The 20,334-nt window shown below is 43.4% G+C and overlaps 1 protein-coding gene across 6 annotated transcripts in view; it reads left to right on the forward strand.

Annotated features, from left to right (window-relative positions):
• inpp4b (inositol polyphosphate-4-phosphatase type II B) overlaps positions 1-20,334 on the forward strand; it is a 784,892-nt gene that overhangs the window by 189,572 nt on the left and 574,986 nt on the right. The window lies entirely within an intron of this gene.

Genomic DNA, 20,334 nt, shown 5'->3' on the forward strand with positions numbered 1-20,334 from the left:
TGAACAAATTACTGCTCCAACTTGGACCCTATCAAACATCTTTTTAGGGAGAGGTACACTATACTTGTTTGGCATGGTGAAATGGAAATCATTAGGACATTCATTCCTCATTTCCATCCAGCATGCACTTAATATTGGCTTTAGTGCATGTTTTTTTGTTATGTTTTGTTTACTGACTATCCTGGCTCTTCAATTAACAATGTAATGTTGGCTTTTCCCACAACCAATCAATATTAGTTGGTTTAAGTTAACACTGAAAGAACATAGTCAAGTATGAAACAGGAAAAGGAGACTTATGTTAAATGTTGGGTTCATAATTCAGTAGAGAATCAAGCTGAATATAATAAGTACAAGTGAGAACTGAAAAAGGAAATAAGAGGGGCAAAGAGAGGGTATGGGAATAGATTAGCGGATAACGTAAAAGGGAACCCAAAAGTCTTTTAGAAACATATAAATAATAAAAGGTAGTCAAAGGAAGGGTGGGGCCGATTAGGGACCAAAAAGGAGATCTTCTTGTGGAGGCAGAGGGCATGGCTGAGGTAATAAATGAATACTTTACATCTGTTTTCACTAAAGAGGATGCTGTTACCAATGTCACAGTAAAGAAGGAGGTAGGAGCGATATTGGATAGGATAAAAATAGATAATGAGGAGTTACTAAAAAGGATGGCAGCGCTCAAAGTAGAAAAGTCACTTGGTCCAGATGAGATGCAACTTAGGTTGCTGAGGGAAGTAAGGGTAGAAATTGCGGAGGCTCTGGCCACAATCTTTCAATCCTCCTTAGATAAGGGAGAGATGCCAGAGGACTCGAGGATTGCAAATGTTACACTCCTGTTCAAAAAAGGGGAGAGGGATAAACCCGGCAACTACAGGCCAGTCAGTCTAACGTCGGTGGTGGGGAAACTTTTAGAGACATTAATCCGGGACAAAATTAATTGGCACTTGGAAAAATATGAATTAATAGATGAAAACCAGAAGGGATTTGTTAAAGTCAAATCGTGTTTGACTAACTTGATTGAGTTCTTTGATAACCTAACGGAGAGGGTTGATGAGGGTAATGTGGTTGATGTTATGTATAAGGACTTTCAAAAGGCATTTGATAAAGTAGCACATAATAGACTTGTTAACAAAATTGAAGCCTGTGGGATTAAAGGGGTAGTTGCTACACGGATATGAAATTGGCTAAGGGACAGAAAGCAGAGAGTAGTGGTGAACGGTTGTTTTTCAGACTGGTTGGAAGTGTGCAGTGATGTCCCCTAGGGGTCGATGTTGAGACCACTGCTCTTTTTGATACGTATTAATGATCTGGACTTGGGTATAGAGGGCATAATTTCAAAGTTTGTAGGTGACACGAAACTCCGCAATGTAGTAAATAGTGAGGATAGTAACAGACTTCAGGAGGACATAGACAAACTAGTGAAATGGGCAGACACATAGCAGGTGAAATTTAATGCAGAGAAGTGGGAAGTAATACATTTTGGCAGGAGGAATGAGCAGAGGCATTTTTTTAAATGGTGCAACTTGAAAGGGGGTGCAGAAACAGAGAGACCTGGGTGTGTTTGTATGCAAGTCTTTGAAGGTGGCAGGATAAGTTGAGAAGGCTGTTAAAAAGGCATATGGGATCCATGGCTTTGTAAATAGAGTCATACATAGAGTACAAAATCAATGAAGTTACGCTAAAACTTTATAAAACACTGATTAGACCTCAACTGGAGTATTGTGTTCAATTCTGGGCACCACACTTTAGGAAGGATGTCAAAGCCTTAGGGCTTGATTTTAAAAGTAAAAAATGGGTGGGGGAGCATTGAAAATTGCCACCATTTCAGACCCGCCTCCAACCCGCCCATCTCTGGTTTTCACGGGGGTGGGATGAGGGGCTGGTGACCAACCTGCTCCCAGGAGGCGGGTTGGGCCTTAAAACCTTTCAAGGAGGCTTCAGGCCTCCATTTTTCACTAATTCCCGATTTCAACCCCGGGGGGCCGGGATTCCCAGGCCTTCTGTTTTACGCCTCGTGAAAGGAGGCGAGAAGGCTCGAGACTAACATGTAGGTGCCTAGAAAGGCACAGCTTGTGGTCCCAGAGGAGCAGGTGTGCTTCCCCCAGGCCCAACAAGCCCACCTGCACCGCCCCCCCCCCCCCTCCCCGATTACAGACCCCCGATCGTGGACCCCAACCTCCAACCCTGATCCTCCCCATCTGATCCCTGATGCTCTCCCTCCGACCCGATCACCCGATCCTTCCCCTCCAACCCTGATCCTCAGACGCCGATCCTCTCCATCTGATCCCCGACCCCGATGCTCCCCCTCTGATCCAATACCCCGATGCTCCCCTTGCAACCCCGATCACCCGATCCTCCCCCTCCGACCTCTGATCCCCCAACCCCCTTCCCGATCCTCGTCCTCTGACACCGATTCCCCGACTCCGATCCTCTGACCCTCCACCTCAAAGATCGCGGACCCCTGCAATGACTCCCGATCCCGGCCCCCTCCCCCAGCCACTGAGCCCCGATCCCATCCCTCAAGACTCGTGACCCCCGTGCCTACCTATGCCCACTGTGCCCACCTATGCCTACCCGTGCCCCCTTGCCCACCCATGGCCCTATGCCAACCCATGCCCCCGTGCCTACCCATTCACCTTCCCCCCACCCAGTCCATGCAAACAAAGACTTACCTGCAGACTTATCTGAAGAAGTCGTCTCCCTGGCCGGTCTTCCGTCCGACTGAGACCAGCCTGTCAATCAGGCTGGGAAAAAAAGACATCATTAATGTCAAAATTGTAAGGACATCCGGGAACCCCGTAGTAATGGGTTTCCCGACCTCAAATTGACCCCCCCCCCCCCCCGCCCCCTTGCCGACTCAGTTTTAAAATCACCCCCTTAGAGAGGGTGCAGAGGAGATTTACTGGAAAGGCACCAGGGATGAAAGACTTCAGTTACATAGAGAGACTAGAGAATCTGGGATTGTTCTCCTTAGAACAGAGAAGGTTAAGTGGAGATTTGATAGAGTGAATAAGGAGAATCTGTTTCTAGTGGCAGAAGTGCCGGTAACCAGAGGCCATAGATTTAAGGTAATTGGCTAAAGAACCAGCTGCGATATGAGGAAAAACATTTTTACTCAGCAAGTTGTTATTTTTGGAATGCACTACCTGAAAAGGTGGTGGAAGCAGATTCAGTAGTAACTTTCAAAAGGGAATTGGATAAATACTTGAAGTGGAAAAATTTGCAGGGCTATGGAGAAAGAGCAGAGGAGTTGGACTAATTGGATAGCTCTTTCAAAGAGCCGGCTTGAATAGCCTTCTTCTGAATTTAATTAGACCAAATGAGGATTTTCCATTTGGCAGTCCCAAGAATAAATATTCTTTTCGAAAACATTTCAATCCTTATTAAAGGAATTAGTCTGAACATTTTTTCAATATATTGTAAGCAATTTATTTTGACAAGTATGTTAGTAAAAATCATAATGCCAGTATGTTTTGGAATTGAATATAATTCCATTTTCTTATACAAAATAAAATTAGAGTTGGATTCCATTTGGATGTAAAAAAACATTTTCTTCCTTTTTTGGTTTTAAGTTGGTCTGAGTAAGGTGACTGCTGTGGCTGAGATGATGTCTTTGGGTAGCTCTATCATTCTATGATTCAATGTCATAATAATGGTAGGTTCTACTGTGACTCGAGGCAGCAGCAGCTGCAATTGAAAAACTGCATTAATGTATCTGTGGACGTGACGTCATTTTAGTTGCATCAAAGATGAGTGGAATTTAATTAGACCAAGTGAGGATTTTCCATGTAGCTGTTCCAAGAATGAGTATTCTTTTCAAAAACATTTCAATCCTTATTATAAGAATTAGTGTGAGAATTTTTCAATATATTGAATGCAATTTATTTTAACAAGTATATTAGTAAAAATCATAATGCCAGTATGTTTTGGAATTGGATATAATTCCATTTTCTTTTGCAATTTTTATTTGGCAGATTAGTATATTGCCAGGTTAGATGTGTTTGATTCAGAGCATATGAAAGTACGGAACAAGAACATCCATTTCACCAATCAATCCTACTCCTGCCACAGACTGTGAAGAATCCAATCTATCATATACTCTACCTACCCAATATAATCTCTTAAAAATAAATTCTACAGAGATCCTTCCTGCTCTTCAAAAGATAAATTGAGCAAAACCCTGTGTCACCTATTCAACCTTTATACCTATAGTCTTGACCTTGTGTTTCCATGGCTCTAGCTGCTCAGAAACGTTTAAGTTACACACGACATTTGATCATTTCTGTATGTACTTCATTATAACCTTTAATTCTATTCTTACATTCACCTTTTTTGTAAAAAAAGATGTTAATTGACACAACATGAACAGCTTTATTGGAAGTCTATTCCACTTATCCATCACCCTGCAGGGAAAAAAATCATTCTAAACTCAAAACCTACTTGAGACTTGTTAATTTATATTCTTGTTCTATAGCTCATGCTCTCCCATCTCTTCAAACAATATACTAGAGCCCCCACCGAACAGGGAGCAACTCTGAATCAAACAAGATAAAAGAATTGGTCATTTGTATAGCTGAAGTTACAATGCATACATACGGAGCATGAGCTTGATAGAACACAATAATTGCAGCCTAGAATAAAATTACAATCAGGTTCCGTTTGGATGTACAAACCATTTTTCTCCTTTTCTTGGTTTTAAGTTGGTCTGAGTAAGATGACTCCAGGGGCTGAGGTGATGTCTTGGGGTAGCAGAATCCTAACATGGGTAGGTGATATTTCTCAATGTTTTGGAGCCATGTTACCCTCTACTGGTGTTTTATTAATGTATTTTACTGAAGCTTAAGGGAATTCAATCACAAGATGAAAGATAATCTTCTAAGGTGTATATAATAACTTCTTTAAAGAAAATTCCTTCCAATTTCTCCCCCCTGCTTTCCTGGTGGTCTTGAGTCACAGCAGGACGTGGTGCCATAGACGCTAGCTGCCCTGCTGTATCTTGATGCAGTGGCCATTCTTCTTATGTGAGAGCTGTCAGGCTATTTGAGGTTGTGTGCGTGTGTATGTATGTGTGTGGGGGCTGGGAGAGGGGACAGTTGGATAGTGATCAGGTGTGGGAACTCTGGTTGATTGTTTTTCCCTCCTTAGGTCAAGTGTGCTGAGATGAATTACAATAGCCCTATCAAAATGCAATCAGAGATAGGTTGATTCATCCCATGAGTGAGCCTTCACAGTGAATGTTGGTAAGTTATTTGATGTTGAAGGTATTAAAGCCAAACCCATTTCTGTCCGCATCTCGTGTGTATGCACTTCCAGCAAGAATCACTGGATAGTGACCAGGAGTGGGAACACTGGCCGATCGATTCCTAGCCCCCAGCTCAGGGGCACTGAGGGCAATTGTAGCAAATGACCTTGGCTGAGATTAGCTAATGTAAACAATTTTACAACACCAAGTTGTAGTCCAACGATTTTATTTTTAATCCCACAAGCTTTCGGGGGCTTTCCCCTTCCTCAGGCGGTGTGGAAGTGACAATTTTGAATCCTTCGCATTTTAAGATCACATAACAAAGCCTGGTGATTACTGCCCGTTGCCAAGGCAATCACAGTGAGCAGACAGAAAGGTGTCATCTAAAAGGCCACTGAATATACAACCCCCCAAAAAAAAAGAAAAAAAAGAGAGACAGAACGAAGACAGTCAATGACCCGTTATATTAAAAACAGATAACATTTGTTCGCTGTTGGGGTTACGTGTAGTGTGACATGAAGCCAAGATCCCGGTTGAGGCCGTCCTCATGGGTGCGGAACTTGGCTATTAATTTCTGCTCGACGATTTTGCGTTGTCGTGTGTCTCGAAGGCCGCCTTGGAGTATGTTTACCCGAAGGTCGGTGGCTGAATGTCCATGACTGCTGAAGTGTTCCCCGACAGGGAGAGAACCCTCCTGTTTGGCGATTGTTGCGCGGTGTCCGTTCATCCGTTGTCGCAGCGTCTGCATGGTCTCGCCAATGTACCATGCTCTGGGGCATCCTTTCCTGCAACGTATGAGGTAGACAACGTTGGCCGAGTCACAGGAGTATGAACCGTGCACCTGGTGGGTGGTGTCCTCTCGTGTGATGGTGGTATCTGTGTCGATGATCTGGCATGTCTTGCAGAGGTTACCGTGGCAGGGTTGTGCGGTGTCGTGGACGCTGTTCTCCTGAAGGCTGGGTAATTTGCTGCGAACGATGGTTTGTTTGAGGTTGGGTGGCTGTTTAAAGGCGAGTAGTGGAGGTGTGGGGATGGCCATAGCGAGGTGTTCGTCATCATTGATGACATGTTGAAGGCTGCGGAGAACATGACGTAGTTTCTCCGCTCCGGGGAAGTACTGGACGACGAAGGGTACTCTGTTGGTTGTGTCCCGTGTTAGTCTTCTGAGGAGGTCTACGCGATTTTTCGCTGTGGCCCGTCGGAACTGTCGATCGATGAGTCGAGCATCATATCCCGTTCTTACTAGGGCGTCTTTCAGCGTCTGTCGGTGTCCATCGCGTTCCTCCTCGTCTGAGCAGACCCTGTGTATTCGCAGGGCCTGTCCATAGGGGATGGCCTCTTTGACGTGGTTAGGGTGGAAGCTGGAAAAGTGGAGCATTGTGAGATTGTCCGTGGGCTTGCGGTAGAGTGAGGTGCTGAGGTGCCCGTCTTTGATGGAGATTCGTGTGTCCAAGAAAGAAACTGATTCTGAGGAGAAGTCCATGGTGAGCTTGATGGTGGGATTGAACTTGTTGATGTTATCGTGTAGTCTCTTTAGTGATTCCTCACCGTGGGTGCATAGAAAGAAAATGTCGTCGATGTATCAGGCGTATAGTGTTGGTTGGAGGTCCTGTGCAGTGAAGAAGTCCTGCTCGAACTTGTGCATGAAAAGTCCTGCTCGAACTTGTGCAATTGTTAACCCCAGTCCATCACCGGCATCTCCACATCGAGATTAGCTAACTCAGCACAGACTGGAAATTGAACCCAAATTCTTCCTGGTCCATGTGCCTCAGCTATTTGCTGGCTGAAGTTGCTGAACCATCAAGGGAGCACGCCTGCATTTTTAACAGGAAAATTTGTTTCATGTATTATCAATATTAACATACACTTTAGTTATGAAATTGGAATTGTAGGACAATCGAATAAGGAGTGCTAAATGTAATTTGCTGATTCCTAATTAATAATAAAAACAATCAAGGATAAGAAAAGGCCATTTGGCCCGCCGAAGCTATTCCTTATAGTACCTGCCTAACATCAAAATGCATTTTGAACGCCTCTCTCATCTTTGTGTCTTGCAGATTAGGTGTTGTACGATTTTTCTCCTTAGTCTTTTTAGGGTGTTAAAGTGCATGAGAGTCTTCTTAAATGCCGAAAATAATTGTTTGTCAAAGAAAGTATGAGTTCGTCTTCTGGCTTACATTCTTTTATTAAGTTCGGCGTGGAGAGCAATTGAACAAAAGGAGTACAATCAAATATAGATATGCGTTCTTTAATTCCAGTCTGTTTCTGAGTACAATAGAGACACTACCTGCAGTATTGTACGACAAACTAACAGTGAAGCGTGGTCTTTTTATGTTACCTTTCCTTATACTTGGACTTGCCTACTGAATTTAATATACATAGACTGAGTGTCTCTGTTCGTCACTCAAACACTATTTAAAAACAACTATCTTTGAATTGGCTATTTCCTTACAAAGATTGCTGTGTCTTTGTTTACTTAAATTATGTGTGATATTCCTCCCATCAAATTTGATTTTACACAGATTACTATGTCCTTGTTTACTTCCTCTTTACTTGATTGCTCTGATTGTCTTTGTAAGTAACAAGGTCAGAACTAATTTAACAGTCAACGGGACTATCTTCTTCTTATGTGTATTTTTCCCAGGCTTGAGTAATACCCAATTTGCATCCACACAATACCAGTCAATTGACATGTTTCAACATCTTTGCTCCGGGGAACTCCCAATAATTTCTACCAGTATCGACCATCTGACTCACTTCCCTTTAATTGGGTAGCTATTCAACCCTATCAGTCTCACACTGTTTCTCTTCCCCTCATCCATGTCTCAGCATACCTCACTTTTTTTTATTTTATTGCTCCCTCTCTTCTCTCAAATACTTAACACAACATAAAGCAACAAACAAAATAATTAAAATAATTAATACAATTATTTAAAACTCAAGTAAACGTGTGGAATTGGATGGGCAAAATCCACAACTGTTTATAAAGCTTCTGTCTGAAGGTTTTTTTTGTAACATTGTGGGGCCCAACAGGCACCAATAATCTATCCCCAATTTTGGTCATCCCCCGTTGGTGTGAGGTAAAATGTCATGTTGATTGACAAACCAGATAAATGGTGTAATGCAATAATCTTCTTCTCTTCGAATATGCCCTGTCAGTTCTCCAAGTTCCATCAGTCGACCTATAGAGAGCAGTTAGGGGATTCTTTATCCAGGGTGAAGCCACCTGCCAGTGCTGAGCTCTACTGCACGTTACAGCCGAATAGTCATTCCTGGAACAGCAAAAGGTATCTGGGGCTTTCCAGACTCCCTCACTCCAATAACCAATGTCCTTAGATATTTCACAATCTCCTCATAGAATCATGGAATGGTTACAGCATGGAAGGAGACCATTCAGCCCACCGAGTCCACGTCGGCTCTATGCAAAAGTAGTCCAGCTAGTCCCACTCCCCCGCCCTATCCCCATAGCCCTGCAAATGTTTTCTTTTCAAGTACTTATCCAGTTCCCTTTTGAAGGCCATGATTGAATCTGCCTCCACCACCCCCTCAGGCAGTGCATTCCAGATCCGAACCACTCGCTGTGTAAAAAAGCTTCTCCTCATGGTTCTTTTGCCAATCACCTTAAATCCATGTCCTCTGGTTCTTGAGCCTTCTGCCAATGGGAACGGTTTCTCTCTATCTACTCTGTCTACACCCTTCATGATTTTGAATACCTCTATCAAATCTCCTCGCAACCTTCTCTGTTCCAAGAAGAACAACTCCAGCTTCTCCAGTCTATCCACGTAACTAAAGTCCCTCATTCCTGGAATCATTCCAGTAAATCTTTTCTGCACCCTCTCTAAGGCCTCTGATACATATCCTCTTCCAAAAAGTCTGTCAAGTCCACTTTAAATAGTTCCATCAGTCTTTCATCAACAGATAGCAATAACATTGCCACTGTCACAGGAATCATCCTTGAAAAAATGTCATTTCGCTTGTGTCTTCCCGCATAACACACCAATTGGAGTCTTTACACCTTACGTCAAACCATTTTCCCATCTAATTTCCAGATTTATTTCAATAAAATTTGGAATCCAGTTGTTTACTAATACCATTTAACCCCTTTTTAAACAAAGAACCTTCATACACAATTGCCTTTGAGAGCAGTTGTTTATTTCTAAAAACTGTTTAATCATTATGGACAGCATCCGTTGGCAAAACAAATCCATTGGGTAAATGTGAAGATCAAGAATACAACACATCATTAAAAAATACAGTGCCTGATTCAATGACTTCCAGTCCATTTTTACTCAGATTATTCTCTTTTCCCGGGCAGATCATCTCCAAATTCCAGTCAGTCACATTCTGTTCAGTCTCACCTTTTTTCTCAATTGGAATTCTGATTTTCGAGATGTTGCATGGATGCCGCACTTTTGCTGTTGTCAGACAGCCTATTCCTTCCTCATTACGGTCCACGTTGCGTTGCCAAGATGAGGATGACAATCGCCTCCATGGTGTACATGTAACAAAGAAAAACCAAATGGTATATGTGTCCTTAAGCAGCAACCCTGCCCTTTTTGTAGGGCTTGCAGTGGTCTCGTGATATGAATTGTACAGTATTTTCCTTCTCCGTTTATGCATGGTCAATTTCAAATTGGTTTCTACCAATTTATCCATAACCTAATATAAAACTTCCCAATTGGCTTCCCAGCTACCCCCTTAAAAAACAATTCAGCAATACCTGATCCCCAATGGAGTAGCAGACACTTTGAACAGGTAGATGATCCTGTTGCAAATGAGCTGCCCCCATTTTATTTGCAGCCGATAGGAGAGTGGATTCCAAAGATTGCTGCAAATTCTGGAGGAATTGATGGTGGGCGTGGCAGGAAGTGATAGGAAGTGGTACACCTGTGGGGTGAGGGATCTGCATTTGGCGACCTGTCATGAGTTCAAGCGGACTGTGACCTGTGGAACTCACGGGCATTGCCCTGATAGGCATGGGAATCCCGGGTAATACAGCAACCCAGTAAGTGTGGTGTCGGATCATCTCATCCGTCCCTTTAAGCATGGCTCTTTTGAGTGCCGCTTTAAGGGTGCGGTTAAATCGTTCTACCATCCCAGATTTGGGATGATAGGGGATGTGAAAATACTGCTGCACTCCCACCAGGTGAGACAATTACTTAACGATATCCGCCTTAAAATGTGATCCATTGTGACTGTCTGTGCGGTTCAGGAAATCCCATCGGGTGTAAATCTGCTCCCATAAGATCCTGACGGTTGTAACCACATCATTCTTTCGTGCTGGGAATGCTTCCATCCATCAGGTAAACGTATCGATTTCAACTAAAATATACTGATATCCACCCTTAGCAGTGGGCAGAGGGCCGATGAAATCAATTTGTTTCCCAAGGGCCATTGTTAAGGTGAGAAGTACCCATGGGCTATTTCTTGGATGCAGGAGCAGAATTCATCTGGGCACAGATCAAATGTAGACTGAGGTGATGCGGTATGTTGACCCGCATTTTTGGCCATCAGTAACAGCTGTGGAGCATGTCAGGGACCTACTGGGTAGATGCAAGACCTCCTACTTAGCTCCTTGCATAAGCATAACGGTGTAATCCATTGTAAACAATTTTACAACACCAAGTTATAGTCCAGCAATTTTATTTTAAATTCACAAGCTTTCGGAGGCTTCCTCCTTCGTCAGGTGAACGATGTGAAAATCCATGGTGTAATCCATGTGAGGTGTTGGTTATGCTGCTTATACAATACGTCATCCTTAACAATCAGTGAGTCTCTATGTGGCTGGAATAATAATGGCAGATCTGTCCCATTTTGAAGAGCATCTCTAGTAAGTTGTATGTCAGGATTGGTGGCCTGGCAGGCCTTGAGATCCATAATATCGGGCTTGGCTCTGACAGTAGCTGCCGGCAACTCCACCAAGGGTACCCAATGGGTACCAGATATGGCTGCTTTCCTGGCTAGCTGATCATTCAGGTTATTGTGATCACCATACAAACTGGCACCATCTTTTTGGTGTGCTTTGACCTTGCAGATGGCTATTTGCCCAGGTTGCTCCTCAGCATATTTCCATATGGATCCGACTTTGCCTGATGCCTGAGTGGTTTGCCTTCAGCTGTACGAAAAGCCCTTTTCTGTCATATTGGCAGATACTTAGTTAAAGAATTGCACACAAAAAAACTGTCAAAATAAATAGCTGCTTTTCCAGTGAGGGCCTGTAATGCAGTAACTACTGCAATGACCTCAGTCTTTTGGGCCAAATACTAAGGGGGACATTTAATTAGTATCTCCTGATTGGCAGACGGTGACTGTGGGTCTTGTTGAGAGATCCAGCAAGCTGCTCCAGTGTGATACTGGCCTTGGTCGTAAAACCGTGAACCATCAACGTTAACACTGATTGACCCCAGTATAGGCACAGTTCCTATGGGACCAGTTAAAGTAATCTCCTTTACTTCACATGTATATGGTTCCCTTCATATTGTAACATATAGGCCAACTGATAGTTCTAGGAGTGTCGGACCTCAATGTTCTAATCCTCTAAATTGGAGATCCACCTTCCCCATCGGGATGGTGAGACACCTGTCACCTGACCCTTCACCAATAATGTCATGGGGGGGGGAGGGGGGTATGCGGTGTATGGAGAATGATCTGATTAAATCTAACTAAGTATTCAGTGAGTTTAATGAGTCAGTGCACTCTCAAAATTTGCTTTGTGCATTGGTTGAAAGATCGTTTCGCCGGAGTAAGGGTGCGGGAAAAGTATCCCACCGGATTACATTTACCGTGCATATCCTGCATCACCATTGCAGAGATACATTGTTCTGACACTGGTATTTCTATGATAAAGGGCTTTGATGGGTCCGGACTGTGCAGAGCAGGGGCCTCTGTAAGGGCCTTTTTCAGGTTCTCGAAGGACTGATGTGGTCAGAATCCCATTCCGTCGATGCAGCGTCCTTACTGGGATTTCCCTGTAAATGCTGATACAATGGGGCTGCTATTTCACTGAACCCTTCTATAAATTCCCCGCAGAATCCAGCAATTCCCAAAAAGGACCGCAATGTTGTTACCTTGTGGGGCCGTGGCAGATCGGCTATATGCTTAACCTTTGTGGGGTCAAGCGTCTTACCACTCTCCTCGATTTTTACCCCTAGAAATATAACAGTCTTATGTGAAAATGCTGCTTTTCAAGGGTTGATTTTAAACCCAGCTCCAGGAGAAGTTAATGTTCCTCCATGGTTTCCGACTGAAGTAATAGATCATCTACATATTGAATTACAGCATTCGGTTGTGAACAAGATCGCAGCACATCCGCCATACATTGACGAAACAGAGTAGGTGAATTGTGGAATCCCTGAGGCAATCTCACCCAGATGTACTGCTGCTCTCTGAAAGCGAATGCAAATTTATACTGGCTATCTGGGTGCACTGGAATACTCCAGAAACCATTAGAGATATTTAACGTGGAATATACCGTGGCAGTTCCCCTTAGTTTGGACATCAAACTAAATGGCTAGCCACCAAAGAAGCCGCTGGCGTAGTATACTTATTTAGCTGACGGTAATCGGTAGCCAGTTGCCATGAGCCATCCGGCTTTCGTACTGGCCAAATAGGAGCATTGTTCCGGGACGCACAGGTTCGCAAAATCTCAGTTTCAGCAATGATTCTGTGACTTCCCCTGTCATTTGTTCTGCATCCTTTGGATAGGGGTATTATTTCTGAGGCGGGGGATCACCCCCATTTACTGCTACTTCTATATAAGCAACTCTGCCACAGTCATGCTTATGTTGTGCCCAGGCAGCCTGATGCCTCCAGAGGATGTCTGCTGGGCGATCATCGGATGTTCGTAATAACTGGTGCACATCATAATTCCCCTTTCCCTTAACCATATATATGGAATGTACGTCAGAGATTATAGTGTGTACATGGGTATGATGGGGTGGATCGGGTCCCTGCCAAATCATATGGTTGGTTACATCTATAATCAATCTCCCCTTCCTAATTCCATCAGCTCCCAATATTGACGCTTCATGAGTAGAGACCATACATGAAGGTAACTTAAATGCTGCCTCTCTGATTGTTAACTGGAGAGGTACAATCATCTCAGCCGAGATGCTGTTTCCCCCGACCCCCGTAAGGTGGAGGCGCTGCCCTCTGGGTGGAAGGCCTTTGTGGTGAGTATTGGAGCAACCGGCACCCGTGTCTACTAAAAGGTGTCCTGGCGGCCTCGTCCCAAGACGGGGACACAGGGTCTGCCCTCTTCATCAAAATTGAGCCGACTCACCGCAGCTACCGAGACCATGCTCCATCATTAGGGATTGAAGGGGTTAAGGGGATTGTCCTTACCCTCCTTTGTCAGAGCCATCAATCCCTGGAAGATTTCCCACATCTTCTGTTGGGACTTACTGCCCTCCACAGGTAGGGCTGATGAGGTGGCGAACTTCTGTTGCTTGGGTCCCTGCCTGTAGGCCCCACCTCCCTTATCCCAGCACTGTCCTTTTGAGTGGCCTGGTTTACCACAATTATCACACATCTTTTGCTGCCGGCAATCCTTGGAGAAATGCCTGGATTTATCACGGCTTTGGCTTGCTCCTTTGTTGGTAACAATTGGGGCCACCTTTTTTTTGTGGCACCTCCTTTCGATGGCAGGAGGTCCTGCTTGGTCCTCATACCAGGCCAAAAGGGAGGCTTGAATGTTCTGATGTATGTCAGGCCAAGGTTGGGTGGCAATCAAGTCTATTGCATATTGTCGAAGTGAATGGCCAGAGGCGTCAATAACCGTCTGCTTATATTTACTAATAACCAAATCCCAGAACGTGGGATCATTTTCATTAAGGGCAGCCCGTGGTTGTCTCCCGTATTATGATTATGTATCTCCAAGAAAGTCCTGAGATAATGAGTGGGGTGCTCGTCTTTTGGCTTATGATCTATTATATTTCCCATGTCGACCACCACACGATAGCCCACTGCTTCACAGACTGATCGTATTCGTATGTCATGATCCGGCCAATGTGGACCAACCGTTAATCGATCCGGTAAGGCGACACTTGGAGGTAAGGCCACCTGAATCAACCGGCATGCATCCTTATTAGTCAAGGCATGGGACCGTTGCAGTGCCTGTACCTTATTAAGCATCTGGGTCGGATCTCCTATACCCTCGTACATGGGTATTTGTTCCCCAAGTGCACATAGCTCAGTAAAGGTCAAGTCCCTATCGACCTGCTAATCCTCATAATAGTGTGTCGCTCGTTCTGTGGATGTATCCGTGTCTCCTCTAACTTGGACTCACTTAGTTACAATAGGAGCATCCCCCACACCCCCCGCTGTTTGAGACCAGGTACGGCCAGACACATGATTTACCTTACTTGCGTCAGTACTACTCGCACTACTACTGGATGGAGAGCTTGCCTCTTGACTGTTACCACTCTCCTCCTCCCATTCCTGTCTGATGGTTCCCCTTTGATTCTCTTCCTCCCATCTCTGGATGGCGCCCTCCCCACTGGAATCTGAACTGGACTCTGCTTCTTTCCCGTGTTCAAGGGACAAAGCAGTGACCCATATTTGTTTGTTTGATTCCTGCTCACTTTTCCTCGCTCTCCTTTCCTCCCTTAATTTGCGAATTACTTCCCTGTCCTTGATATTGGGGTGGATCCCCCACAACTCTTTATCGGCTGTTTTAATATTAACAACAAAACAAACAACCCTCATTACGAATCTACAGGAAAGAAACAAGACAGAAAAGAAAGAAAAGGCCAGACAAGCCAACCGCGTCACAATGCTTCTGAGCCCATTCCATCGCCCATGACACCCAGCCATCGTTATTTCCTATTTCTTTTTCTGCCATCCTATCAGAATAGCCTGTTCCTTCTTGGATTTGGGTTATCCGTCTCCTTTCAAAGTTTTCCACACAATAACCTGCCCTTCCGTGATAGCTACAGAGGTTGAGGACTATATAACTAGTATAGTAGTATCCCGGCCACTATCGCATTATAACGTTATACAACTTTATGTTTGTTACGCTCTTATTTAAGCACTATTCACATGTCAAATATGTTCTTTTTCCTAAGTTCTGTGGTTTCACAAAGCCGTCGCACATTTGTTGACAGTAGGTATATCAGGCTGTTTATCCCCCAGAGCTTGTGTAGCTCGAGTTCGTGGTGATGTAGATCTTCACTATCCATCCAGTGTCAACTGTCCGAGGTGTTTACAAAAAGCACACAAGAAAAGGCCAGGGCTGGCTCACCAATGTTAAGAATTCGTGTACAAAAGTCTTCGTAAATGCCGAAAATAATTGTTTGTCAAAGAAAGAGTGAGTTCGTCTTTTGGCTTACATTCTTTTATTAAGTTCGGTGTGGAGAGCAGTTGAACAAACGGAGTACAATCAAACATGGATATGCATTCTTTGGGTGCATTAGAGACGCCACCTTTAGTATTATACTACAAACTAACAGCAAAGCTTGGTCTTTTTATGTTACCTTTCCTTACACTTGAACATGCCTACTGAAATCTATTTAATATACGCTGACTGAATGGGCTCAATTTTGAAATGGTGGCGGGTTGGCAGCCGGGGGGGGGGGGGGGGGAGGTGAAGGTGCACGTGGCAAATCTGAATTAAAAAAAACTTACCGTTTCTGCGCGATCGCGATGTAATTGATGGGGATTAAAGTTCTTTCCGGGTTTCATGCCTGGCAGCTGGCCTGATTGACAGGCTGGCTGCCGACAGGAGCTGCAACACCGAGGTGGGGGGGGGAGAGAGAAAGAGAGAGAGTGAGACGTCATTCGGCGCTGCAACAGAAGATCGGGGGTGGGGAGAGGGGAAGATCGGGGGGGGAGAGGGGAAGATTGGGGGGATATCGGGGGGGAGAATGGAAGATCGGGGGGGAAGAGGGGAAGATCGGGGGAAGAGGGGAAGATTGAAGAATGAGACATCGAGGGCTGAGAGGGACATCAGGGAGGGAGACATCGGACATCGGAGCAGGGTGGAAAGGTACTTTCACCAGGTGTGAATCGGAAGCTATGGGAAAGCTGCCCAGGTAAGTTAAAATCGTTCTAACTACCTGATATGTCACAAGTGCCTTAAGTACCTCAATGAGGTACATTTGGTTCTTAACTATCATCCCGCTGGCTTTAATTGCTGCCAGGACTTCCGGATTCGGGAAGCGCGTGCGCACACAGGTGCGTCTGTGGGGAACTCGGAAGTCGGCAGAGTTGGAGCCGGCTTCCGAACCTGCTCTTCATTTTTCCAATTTGCGCACCCCCCCCAATCCCCAACGCACCCGCAGTTTAAGTTTAAAATTGAGCCCAATGTCTCCTGTTCGCCACTCAAACACTGTTTAAAAACAACTGGCTTTGAAATGGCTAGTTCCTTACAAAGATTGCTGTGTCTTTGTTTACTTAAATTATGTGTGGTATTCCTTCCATCAAACTTGATCGTACACAGATTACTGTGCCCTTGTTTACTTCCCCTTTACTTGATTGCTCTGATTGTCTTTGTAAGTCATGATGTGGAGATGCCGGTGATGGACTGGGGTGGACAAATGTAAGGAATCTTACAATACCAGGTTATAGGCCAACAGTTTTATTTGAAAATCACAAGCTTTCGGAGCTTACCTCCTTCGTCAGGTGAGTGAGGGGTTCTGAAAACGCATAGCATATATTAGGCTGGGAGACGATCACAGCAATCAAAGGTGTCGTTGGTGTTCAGACAGGTTAGCCACGGGAAACATTACATCCCAGTATACTGAATACACAATGGGTCAGATCACAAAGACAGAGAGAGAAAGAGACCCGAAAGGCAGAGAGAGAGAGAATGTCCAGTTGTATTAAACACAGATAACTTTTTTTTCCGCTGGTGGGGTTACGTGTAGCGTGACATGAACCCAAGATCCCGGTTGAGGCTGTCCTCATGGGTGCGGAACTTGGCTATCAATTTCTGCTGGACGATTTTGCGTTGTCGTGTGTCTCAAAGGCCGCCTTGGAGAACGCTTACCCGAAGATCGGTGGTTGAATGTTCTTGACTGCTGAAGTGTTCCCCGACTGGGAGGGAACCCTCCTGTCTGGTGATTGTTGCGCGGTGTCCGTTCATCCTTTGTCGTAGTGTCTGCATGGTCTCGCCAATGTACCATTCCCCGGAGCATGAACACCAATGACACCTTTGATTGCTGTGATCGTCTCCCAGCCTAATATATGCTATGCGTTTTCAGAACCCCTCACTCACCTGACGAAGGAGGCAAGCTCCAAAAGCTTGTGATTTTCAAATAACACTGTTGGACTATATCCTGGTGTTGTAAGATTCCTTACATTTGTCTTTGTAAGTAACAAGGTCAACAGTCAACAGGACTGTCTTCTTCTTACGTCTATTTTTCCTGGGCTTGAGTGATACCCAATTTGCATCTACACAAGACCAGTCAATTGACATGTTTTGACTTCTTTGCTCCGAGGAACTCCCAATAATTTATACCAGAATTGACCATCTGTTTCACTTCTCTTTAATTGGGTGGCTATCCAACCCTATCAGTCTCACACTGTTTCCCTTCCCCTCATCCATGCCTCAACATAGGGTCAGACACAGAGGAACTATCAGTCATAGACACAAGCCAATTCTCTTGGTAAACTTTAGCAATGTTTTTACAGTTCTTCATAATACAACATTTGTTATGGAGAGTTTCAGCACTCGACGCAGGGCTGATTGGACCTGTGGTCTTTGAGTAGTTTGCTTCTTGGCATCCTCTGTATTCTTAGGCGGTAGTTTCTTACCGTCGACTGCAGCACTGAGGAGGGCCAAATAGCCTCATAATATTCACCTTTTACTGCATGCTCGATGCATGAACATTATATTATCTTCTTCTCCAATCCTACGTCTTTGTTCACATGCATAGTTTTTGATGATTCACTAACCTCGTTTGGAGTAGTGAATCATGAAGTGTCTTATAGCCCAGACTGTGAGTGTGGTCAGGGCCATCTGTTTTCCACATTCTGTTATCTCTTTTGTTTCAGCTAATCCGAGGTTCCACCATTTCCTTATCTGATGGTGACCTCATGCTGCTGTTAGCTTCTTACTGATAAACCAGTTACGAGTGCAATATTACTACAGGCTTGCTCCCCAAGTGTTACTTTGTGTAGCAACTGCTATATTTGCACTTATTGTTTAACAGGATTTAGTAATCTGAAGGTTTATATACAATCATCTCTATACTGTACTCTACACTGCAATGAAAAACACCAATTTGAAAAATTCTAGAGTCTCAAAGTTGCATTTCCATATAAAGTTATTTAAGGAAAACATCCAACTTGCTGTCAGTGACTTTGTGTTAAGGTTCTTTCTTTTTATGTCAAGCAAACCCTTTCTACTAATCCTTCAGTGTAACAAAATGTATCATAATTTCTGTATAGAAGTTCTTCCTGTTTTAAATTTACTTTTGATCTCACTAACCTGATTTATTTTGAATTAACATTCCAAGATTGCCTGATACAGGCAATTGATAATTTAATACTTATATATCCCAGTGAAGTTCCTCTTAACCTCCATCTGCAGAACTTCAAATTGTCTAATCTTTCCTATCTCATCCCCTTTACACTTGGAATCAGTCTTGTTGCACTTCTCCACACCCTCTTGGATACACAAATCTCCTATTTTGTGGAACAGTGGCCAGAACTGACCATAGTACTCCAAGTATATTCTGACCAGGTGTATTTCAAAGCAAAACAATTACCCTCTGCTTCTGCAATGATTTTCTAAGGCAGGCTGTAATGCAGGCTGAGAAATGTGGTTTAGTTGAATGACAGTCAGGAATATGGCATTTTTTTCAGACAAAACAGTTTTCAGAGGAAACCTGCCAATTTGATCAAATGCTACTCTGTTATTGGATGAAATTATGGTGCTTTTTAAAATTATCATTTTACCATTAGATAATTTTTCTGTTATCCTAAAATGGAGAAATTTAGATATAGCCTGTTTTTCATCATGGTTGAATTACAACATGACATTTCATTTGGTAGAAAATGTGCAACCCTGCTGTATTTTGTGTGTGTGCAGAGGTACATTGTATTTATTTTTGTTAACAACCCCAATCATCTTTCTTGATAATTGGTTTCAAGGTTATCTTAACTTATGTTAGCACCTTAATTTTGTGACAGCAGGACATTTTGATGAGTGTGCTGAAAATTGAGAGAAAATCTTCAAGATCAACAAAGTAACACTTGGGAGCATGGTGACATCTTGATGGGATACATAAAAAAAAAACAGCTGCCTGTAGTAATATTGCAGTAAAAGCTACACATTGAATATCCTGTAACAGTATTTACTGCAATAATTTTTTGATCTCTATTTTTCCTTTGACATTTGTCAGATTTAGAATAAGTAAAATCTCAATAATTTATAATTCATAAACAGTTAAAGCACTTTATTTGAAGTGAAAAGTATATAAACTATATGATTGAGTATTCTTGTCCTCAAGATGGTGATAATCATGATTTGTTCTGTACAATGACCTTCTCCTGATTTTATTTTCTCTCATTTCCATTGTGGTGTTCCCTATAACCACTCTATGTGCTTTGAACAGAAAATATATTATTCACAACAGAACAGTTATGGACTGTACTTAATTATTCTATTCTTCCCTCCCTCAGAGGAATTATTGTCTATTGCAAGTAAACAGATAATTCACCACATGTGGCAGTCAGATGCAAGTAAAAAGCCATCTTATGATAGGAATTTGCGATCATTTCTTTGGAAAGCCAGTGCAATAACTTAAATGGACTTTAAAGAAATAAGATTAACCAAGCAGGATACTTGAATCTCCCTTACAGTACTTAATGATAGCATATTAATTACTGAAGCTCTTTTTTTAGACATGACTACGCTGTAATCCCAAATTTAGGAGAACAAACTGGAGCAGTATGTCATTCACATCATGTTGAGCTGTGCTCATTCATAAATTAAGCCAGCACATGTTTGTGCTGAACACTCAAATTTCCAACTGAATTTGATTAAGGCTATAATCGAGGCCCCTTCTTCCCTCAGGGTATTAAATACAAATACCAGAACTGGGATGAAAAAGGCCACGGCATATTTGATCATTATGGAGGAAAAGATAATA

The sequence above is a fragment of the Heptranchias perlo genome, chromosome 1 (genome assembly GCF_035084215.1).
Source record: "Heptranchias perlo isolate sHepPer1 chromosome 1, sHepPer1.hap1, whole genome shotgun sequence".
Taxonomy (NCBI): domain Eukaryota; kingdom Metazoa; phylum Chordata; class Chondrichthyes; order Hexanchiformes; family Hexanchidae; genus Heptranchias; species Heptranchias perlo.